The 9,835-nt window shown below is 40.1% G+C and overlaps 1 long non-coding RNA gene across 1 annotated transcript in view; it reads left to right on the forward strand.

Annotated features, from left to right (window-relative positions):
• Window positions 1-2,260: 2,260 nt before the first annotated feature.
• The window catches only part of LOC108537231 (uncharacterized), a 56,972-nt gene continuing 49,397 nt past the window's right edge, over window positions 2,261-9,835 (forward strand). Inside the window, exons 1-2 of the long non-coding RNA XR_001887732.1 lie at window positions 2,261-2,338; window positions 9,208-9,264. This is a non-coding gene — a long non-coding RNA (uncharacterized LOC108537231). The remainder of the gene's footprint in view (window positions 2,339-9,207; window positions 9,265-9,835) is intronic.

Consider the following 9,835-nt stretch of genomic DNA (forward strand, 5'->3'; position numbering starts at 1 on the left):
CTTGTGTGATTGTAATACCAGATGGAGAGAGAGCACATAGGGCAGAAGCAATATTTGAAGACGATTAGCTGAGATGTTCCCCAAATTGATGACAGACTCAAGTCACATATATGATAAGTGCAACAAATCCATAGTGGTGTGATAGAGGAAATCCATACCTAGGCCCCAAGCAGTAAAATGTTTAAAGTCCAAAGACAAAACAATCTTAACAGGAGACAGAGAAAAATGACCTACAAACGTCAAAGTGCAGGTGACTTTTCAACACCAACAACTCAAGCCAGGACAGCAAGGAATGATATCTTAAGCATTGAAAAAAGTCACTGCCTATGCAGAATTATATCCAGTTAAAATGCTTTTCAAAATGAAGAAAGAATATAGAAGACATTCCAGACAAACAAAAACTAAAAGAACTTGTCACTAGCAGAAGTGCATGGAAAGAAAAACTAGAGGTTGCCTTCATGCTTTCCAGCTAGGCAGCACGGAAATTTAGGAAGATATAAAGAGCAATAAAATAAGTATATACAAATGAATGTTGACTATATAAGACACTGACAACAATGTCTTGTGGGGTTTAAATACATGCAGAATAAAAACACATTATCAACAGCACAAAAAGTTTAGGTGGTGGTAAATAAAGAGTTCTATGATCCTTTAATTTAGAGAGGTGATAAATGCATGAATTTATATTATAATATACTAAGTCAGAGATGTATGTTGTACCCTCTAGGCTACAGATTAAAACAACATAGAATTAATGAGTTAATGGAGAAAAAACAATAAAAATAATTAATCAAAAAAGGATAAGAAAGAAATAAAAAACAAAGGAACAAAGGTAAAACAAAATAACATGATAGATTTTACTCAAAATATTAATTACCTTAAGTTTAACTGACAAAATACTCTCATTATAGATAAACAAAAATCAAAGATTGTCAGATTGGATTTTAAAAAATTATCTAAATGCTGCTTACAAGAAACTATCTTTAAATATGAGAATATGGAAGGCAAGGAGGTTCAAAGTGTTAGTAAGAAAGATTTAAATGATAGGTTGTAGAATTTAAGCAAAATAAAGAAGGGATTAAACACAAAAAAGCCTACAAATAGGGAGGAAACAGATCAGATGTTCTGCCTTGGCTACACATTAAAATTGTCTGGGACAGTTTTTGGTGGTTTTTTTCTTTAATTAAACTTATTTTGAGGTAATTGTAGGATCATATGCGATTATAAGAAATAATACAGAGAGTTCTTGTGTACCCTTTACCCAATTTCCCTAATAGTGACATCTTATGACACTGACGTTGCACAGAAGATTTCCATCAGCTCAAGAATCTTTCAAGCTGTCCTTTTATGGCCATACTCATTTCCTTCCTGTCCCCATCATCTCTTTGACCCTGAGCAATCTGTTCTCCATTTCTGTAATTTGTCATTTCAACAATGCTATGTAAATAGAACCATATAGAATGCAATTTTTTAAATTGGTTTTTGCATTCCGTGTAATTCCCTGGAGATTCATCTGGGTTGTAGCATGTGTCTACAGTAGTTCCTTCTACTGGGAAGTGGTAGTCCGTATGGGTGTGCCACAGCTTGTTTAACTGTTGACCCACTAAGGGACATATTGGTTGTTTCCAATTATTGGTTATTAAGAATAAAACTGTTATAAACATTTGTGTATAGGTTTTCTTTTTTGTGAACAAGATTTTTTATTTTTCACGGGAAAATGGGAGTACAATTGCTTAGTTATATGGTAGCTGCACGTATTTATAGAAATTGTTAAACTGTTTTCCAGTGTTGCCATATCATTTTATAGTCCCATAATATGTTAAGAAGTATATTCCCAGTGTTTCTTACATTTCTTTACATCCTAGGAACAAATTATCATAGACTAATGAATTGGTGCTCTGACTGGCCAATCTTGGGTTATGTATGTGCGTGCCCCTGGGAGGAGGAAGTTCAGTTCCATCCCAGCTACATGGCCTAAGGCTCCTCAATATAAAAATAACAGCTACGAAAACTCATACTTGATTACCTACAAGATACTAGGTAGTGTTTTAAGCACTAATAGATTATATGGTTTGGCTCTGTGTTCCCACCCAAATCTCATCTCGAATCGTAATCCCCACAAGCCAAGGGAGGGCGTTGTGGGAGGTGATTCGATCATGGGGGAAATTTCCCCCATGCTGTTCTCGTGAGAGTGAGTGAGTTCTCATGAGATCTGATGGTTTAGAAGTGTGGCACTTTCCCCGCCTCCGCCATCTTGTGAAGAAGCTGCTTGCTTCTCCTTCTTATTCCGCCATAATTGAAAGTTTCCTGAGTGAGTTCTCCCCAGCCACGCAGAATGGTGAGTCAATTAAATCTCCTTTCCTGATAAATTACCCAGCCTCGGGCGGTTTTTTTTCTTTTTCTTTTTTTTTTTTTAGAGGGTGTCTCGCTCTGTTGCCAGGTTGGAATGCAGTGGCATAATCTCGGCTCACTGCAACCTCTGCCTCCCGGGTTCAAGGGATTCTCTTGCCTCAGCCTCACAAGTAGCTGGGATTACAAGTGCATGCCACTATGCCCAGCTAATTTTTGTGTTTTTGGTAGAGATGGGGTTTCATCATATTGGCCAGGATGGTCTCGATACCCTGACTTCGTGATCCGGCCACCTCAGCGTCCCAAAGCTCTGGGATTACAGGCGTGAGCTGCCGCACCCGGCCTCAGGCGATTCTTTATAGCAGTGTGAAAACGGACTAATGCAATAGATTTGCTTTCATCCTCTCAGCAATATAGGTGCTATAGCTCTATTGTAGGGATGAAGCACCCGAGTCCCCAAGGTTAACTAACTTGCCTGAAGTATTCTGGCAGACAAGATTCCAGCTCAGCTAGCCCAGCTGCAGAATTATGTTCTTCTCCACTCCACCATGCTTCCCCTAAACAAGGGAGAAAGGTGGCCGGGCAGGGAAAATCAATATAATTCATAAGAAGGTCCTTCTTGTTTGGGGGTTGTCCTCCCTTTGTCAACTATTTTTACTTTTCCTTTGAAACACGTTCCTTTCTCCCACCCTCCACCCGTTAGAATTTCACATAATCTCCCTGCACAGAAATGCTGGTGCCCTCACTCTTGCAGGGATGGCGGTGGGAAATCAGATGCTGACACAAGACGAATTCCCTACCCCTTATTAGCTCACTCTTATAAAGACAATGGAGGACACTTTGGGAGGCTGAGGCAGCAGGATTGCTTGTGGCCAGGAGTTTGAGACCAGCCTGGGTCACATAGCCAGACATCGTCTCTACAAAATAAATAAAAATAAATCAGACAGGTGTGGTGGCACATACCTGTAGTCTCAGCCACTCAAGAAGCTGACATGGGAGGAGAGCTTGAGCCCAGGAGTTAGAGGCTGCAGTGAGCTGTGATTGTGTCACTGCACTCCAGCCTGGGAGACAGAGAGAGACCTTTTCTCTAAAAATAAAATAAAAGAAGAAGGAGGAGGAGGAGACCTCAAAGCAGAAGGCAAGCTCTCCAGTCTCTCTGGATTAATATAGCCTCTCAGATTTCAGTGAGGACGAATATTCTCTTCCAGTGGGATAGCAGCTGTCTAGCAAGGTGGCTGCTCTCTCACTCCTAGCATGTGCTGGCTCGGGCTCAGATGGAATAGCATTATTTTCTGCTTAACTTTCAGATGACCCATGTACAGCCCACTGTCAACACCTGTTGGAGGGCTGGCACAGGCTTTATTCATTCACTCCATTGACTTTGCTTAGCTTGGATGCCAGCACAGTTCAGTTCCAAAAACAGTATCAAGCATTCACCGAGCATGGACTAGAATCACTGATTTGGATGTTTGAATTTTTCAAAAATCAATAAAGACATTCACCTTCACATAAGGGTAACAAAACTTCCTTCCAGGAGCTATACAGGGGGCCTGGAAAAAGGAGGTAAGGGGTTTAGAGTGATCTTTAGCCTTCTCAAAGCTCCCTTGCAGGGGCATTGGAGATGGGAGGAGGAGGCTTTAAGAGAGGAGGAAGGTGATGGACAGATAAAGGTGGAAAAAGAGGAACACTAGAGAAGAGAATTTAAGTAGGGCACGGTTGGCTGAAGAGAGACAAGGAAGTTCACTCATTCTGATCTTTGTGTTCTCTCCTTTCACTGTCAAACCTCATGACTGGCATGTTTCCTCAGCTGATAATTTGGACATAAATTCAAACCCATGATCTGACAGTGGAATGGGCTATTTGAGCTTGGGTTTCTTTTAGAAATAGAGAGTAGGTATATGATTGACATGCTCATGACCACCATTTGTTTTTTCTTTACTCTCTTCTTGTGAGGGACAAATTGTGTGTAAATTATTTGTTACTATAGATGCAGATACGGCAACAGCTAAAATGTGCCCACTGGTGAGGTTTTTATAGAAAGAGGTTTTTCACATCTTACAGGCTGAAATAGCATTTCATTATCGCATCACAGATCCATCTAATTGTTCTTTATTATAACTCTGAAGCAACAATTTAGTGACTAAAATGCACGCTCATTAGATTTCAGTCCCATCGTAAATGATTCTAACATTCAGCACTAGTCCTTTTTTATTCTCTTAGTAGTGTTTTTTTGAAGGGAGAACCCAAATAATCAATTGACTCCACAAAAGGCAACATCAGAGCACAATGATTTTTTTTACCTCCTGCAATTAAGGTAAATTTAACCCTTTCCTGAATATAAACCATTTAAAAAGTATGCTGCATCTAGGCTGAAGATTGGAAATAATGTAGGAGGCGGGACTTGACTCCAGAGGCTTTGCTCTGGCGCAAGACCAGATTGAGAGGACTAGCTAAAACAGGGCCAGGGCAAAGCAACTTTCAATCAGACATGCCCATCAGTGTGCCATGTCAGTTTACCATTGCCATGGCAACATTGGGGCATTACAGCCCCTTTGTGTGGCAATGAACCAAGGACCCAAAAGTTATTATCCCTTCTCTAGATATTTCTACATAAACAACCCTTTAGTCTGCATGCAATTAAAAGTCAGCATAAATATGACTGCAAAAGTGCTCTGAGCTGCTACTCACTGCCTGTGGGGTAACCCTGCTCTGCAGGTGTAGTCACCAAGCTGTAACACTTCAATAAGGCTGTTTTCTTCTGCCTCTGGTTTGCCCTTGAATTCTTTCCTGGGCCAAGCCAGAAACCCAGTGGGCTAAGCTTCACTTCGGGGTTTGCCTGCCCTGCACGAGAAATACCTGATGGAAGTGGGACTTTATTCTTATTTTTTAAAATATTTCTTTTTATCAAAGGAATACATGTACTTTTTTTTTGTTTTTGAGACAGAGTTTCGCTCTAGTTGCCCACGCTGGAGTGTAATGGCGTAATCTCGGCTTACCGCAACCTATTCCTCCCAGGTTCAAGCAATTCTCCTGCCTCAGCCTCCCAAGTAGCTGGGATTACAGGCATGCGCTACCACGCTGGGCTAATTTTGTAATTTTTTTTTTTAACTAGAGACGGGGTTTCTTCATCTTGGTCAGGTTGGTCTTGAACTCCCCACCTCAAGTGATCTGCCCACCTTGGCCTCCCAAAGTGCTGGGATTACAGGCATGAGCCACTGCACCCAGCCTACATGTACATATTTTTGAAAGCTGAATAGTAGCAAAATGTTTACAATGACAAAGAGCAGCCTCCTAAGCCTTTCTTTCCCACCCTAGATATCTACTTCCTAGAGGCAACCACTGTATATACCTTTTCAATCTAAATAGATACTTAAATTACTATTTCTTGACTTTTCAGTTTTTTATCGTCAAAATTATCTGGCAACTTCTAATGATGGAAGCCAAGGATTTCACATTTTTACACCATCTCACACACATGTATGCACAGATATCCTCACAGCAGAATTCTAGCACATTTCTGCTTAGATCAAGACTCAGTGTGTGCAATATTGTGAAAATGTGAATATTGCTCCCCGATGAGCTAAGTTGGATGTTTGGTTCACATTTCTGTGTCAACTTCTTATTTCCCAAAGCAGATTTCCTTGGATTATTTTTTCTTGGCTTTGTTAGAATTTCTTGCTGTTTGTATATCCTCCATTAACAATGCAAAATACTGCTTGATCCAGTTTTTCACACAATCTCACCAGTTCCCACCCATCCCCATCTTTTTTTTTCCTTCTGATTTCGTCCCTCCTGGAGCCCTCTGCCTTCGTTTCTAATGTGGACTAACTTTGCTCTCTTGACCACTTCCCAATTGTAGTCCTGGGACCTCCCTTTGCAATTCATCTGGGAATTCCCGTTGTCCTTCCCTGCATTGGATCACCTATTTTATGCCTCCCTTGGCTTATCTTAGTTTAAGATGATACTAACTGCTATTTAATATAACAAATATGCCTCAAAATATATTGGCTGAATGCAATAGAAGTTTATGCCCATCTAACAGCCTGATGCGAGTTGAGTGTGTCTTCCACAGAGTGACTGAGGTGCAGCAACTCTCTTCATCTTGAGGTTCTGCTGTCCTTTAGGGTCTTGATGTATTCTGCTTCCAGCTTGTAGAAAGAGAAGACAGGATTGTATCTGGGAGGATTTTATTCCATTGGCTAGAACCCAATCAATCAAAATGGAGAATTTTCCAGAATTGAAGAAAGACATGAATCTTCAAGTTGAAAATGTCATTTTGAATTCAGAATCCTTTGTAATACAAATGAAAATAAATCCACATTTAGACTCATTACGGTGGAAATGAAGGTCATTGTGATATTGGTTTATCATTCACAGCCCCCTTCTTTTTCGTCTCCATACTTGATTTTGATTCATGATTCAGTTGGCTGCAATATATTCTTAAGTAATTTTTTCCCTTTAAGACTGGTGTATCTTACATGACTTGAAATCTGAACATGGCAGTGTCCTTCACATATGAATGACAACTTGGTGGCTGTATCCTTTTTGTTCTCAAAACCGTAGACCAGTGTTTCTCTAAAGGAGGCAAATCCCGCATTCCCCATACTCCAGAGGGATATTTGACCAGGTTTGAAGACATTTTTGGTTGTCACAACTGTTGGGGGTTGGGGGTGCTGTTGGCCTCTAGTGGGTAGAGGCCAGGGATGATGCTGACCAACACCCTAAGATGCATGGCGCAGCCCCCCACAGGCCCCAAAGTCAACAGTGCTGAGATTAAGGAACCCTGTCCTAGACATTGCCTCACTGTTTTTGTTGTTTTCTGATAATGAAATGTCTGACATCAATCACATTTTTTAAAACTTGTGATTCAACTTTGTTTCGGCCCAGGGGAATTTTCAGTGGTTTGTGTCCTGCTACTGATGAAGAGGCTGGGTGGATGAGATCCTGTAAGTGATCTGACTCCTAACTTTGCCTACAATACACTCATCTAACTGCACACCCAGTCCTGCTTGCTACCAGAATTAAAACCTCAATTTGTGTAACACATATTTATAATATATATCCAATGTCCAGTGTTCCAGGTACGGATCTAGACTTGGGATGCAGAAATGAGTCAGACAAAACAAAATCCTTACTTTAATGTAGTTCATATTTTTTTGGAAAAAATGTGCATGGTCATGTGACTGCTCTTTTCTGTGCCTACCTCTGAAGTTGGGGTGATATCCCACAGCTTTTACTCCATTTGGTTCAGACATTTTCATGTCTCTGCTAGCTCCAAGCTGCTGAGGTCTTAGTATGCCTTGCCAAAGTAAATAGTGAGTAAAAATCAACACAGATAGAAAAAGAAGCATTATCAGAAATTGTATGTCTGCAGCTGGGCTGGGGCTAAGTGGATTAGGGTGAAGGTTAGAATTCTAGTGCAGACAAGTCTATATCCTGTCCCCAGTGGTAATAAGTTTATCAGGGTCTTGTTCAACAGCTTGCAAGCTGATGATAAGCTCCCAAGAGTATTGTAGTTTCACAGTTTAAGATCCAGCAGTATGGTTTCAGTTTGCTTAGCTCAGGATACAACAGGGAGACAACATGCAGGTTTGCACAGTCTCTGATCTAAGAGGCTACCAAAGGCCTGTTCCAGGCACTCTGTCCTTTTATTCCCAGACATCTATTGCCACTCACGAGCATCTTCTTTCAGGAACTAGTCAACAGCAGTCTAGTTAGCCTAAGAGGACTTAATTTAAATATGTTTCACCTAATAGAATATGTATGTAACATATGCAACATATTTATATTTGAATGACAGATTTTCTGGGTTTTACGATCTCAGCTTATCTTCTAGGTCAGCACTCCTCAACCTTTTTGGCACCAGGGACCAGTTTCTTGGAAGACAGTTTTTCCACATCTGGGAGGATTGGATGGGGAGTTGGTTTGGGAATGATTGAAGCACATTACATTTATTATGCACTTTATTTGTATTATTATTACATTGCAATATATAATGAAATAATTATGCAGCTCATCATAATGTAGGATCAGTGGGAGTCCTGAGCTTGTTTTCCTGTAACTAGATAGTCCCATCTGGGGGTGATGGAGACAGTGACAGATCTTTGGGCATTAGATTCTCAAAAGGAGCTCGCAGCCTAAATCCCTTGCATGTGCAGTTCACAGTAGGGTTCATGTTTCTGTGAGAATATAATGCCACCGCTGATCTGACAGGAAGGAGAGCTCAGGTGGTGATATGAGTGATGGGGAATGGCTGTAAATACAGATGAAGGTTTGCTTACTTACCTACCACTGACCTCCTGCCATGTGGCCCAGGGGTTGGGGACCTCTGTTCTATGTAAATTTCTACTCCACCCTATGTAGATTTCTGCAGTTGCTAGTGAATAATCCACTTATCTCAGCTGAATTTCACTCTTGATTTTTCAGCTGCCCTCATAAGGGAGGAAAACTATCTTTGTAAAAAAAAAAAAAGCATCTCTCTGGAAGTTGCATGGCAAATCAAACTCTATAAGTGATGCTTGGCCAAGGCCTTGTGAATCTTAGAGGCTCCTAAACTTGTCTTTGCCTTTATAGATCACGTACTGTGTCTTGATGAAGTCCTAGGGCAATACTTTGAATTCAGCATGATAAGCAGAAACTACTGCTTTCATAAATAACAGCAAAAATACAAGCTGGTGATGTCATTTGTTCATATGGCTCAGAAAAAGTCCTATAATGTTAATATGGGAGTCCTTTATGATGAGAAGAGGCCTTGGAAGGAGGCAAATGAGTTAACACAGTGAGGAAATTTAACTAGAGTTAAAGACCCAAGATGTTATCACACTTTCCTTACCAGACCTTACCAATCTCCTTGCACAGCAAGCAGGAGCTTCATCCAGAGTAGACATCCTGGATAAGACACAAGAAGGCAAAAAGGTAAGCATTGTATTTAGGACTTTTGCATCTATGAATGTAAGTAGGATTTGTGTATAATTTACTTTTCTATTCTTGTCTGGTTTTGACATAGTACTAACCTTATAAATTAGCTCATAAAATTAGTTGGGTGGATGTTTATCTTTTCCTTGTCTCTGAAACAGTTTAATAAGAGATGAGTTATTTATTTGCTCCTTGAAGGTTAAAAAAAATAATTTACAACACCATCTGGGCGTGGTGTCTCGTGGGGGGATGGGTGTGGGGGAAGATTTTCAGCACTGATTGAATTTTTAAAATGGTGGTTGACTTACTCAGGTCTTTTTATCCATCATGGAGTCAATTTTAGAAATTTTTATATTTCAGAAGAAAATCCATTTCATCTAATCTTTAATATTTCTTGGTATAAATGTATTCACAGTATCTGCAATTATGGTTTCTTTTTCATTCTTGGTATATATATTTTTTGTGCCTTTTCTTTGTTTGCCTTTTTTTTTTTTTTTTTTGGGGTTGAATAAACCTTTTTTTTTTAAAGACGGAATTTTTTTTTGGTGGCTGCCCCGCAAGGGGAATCTTT

Source organism: Rhinopithecus bieti, unplaced genomic scaffold (genome assembly GCF_001698545.2).
Source record: "Rhinopithecus bieti isolate Rb0 unplaced genomic scaffold, ASM169854v2 scaffold_315, whole genome shotgun sequence".
NCBI lineage: Eukaryota > Metazoa > Chordata > Mammalia > Primates > Cercopithecidae > Rhinopithecus > Rhinopithecus bieti.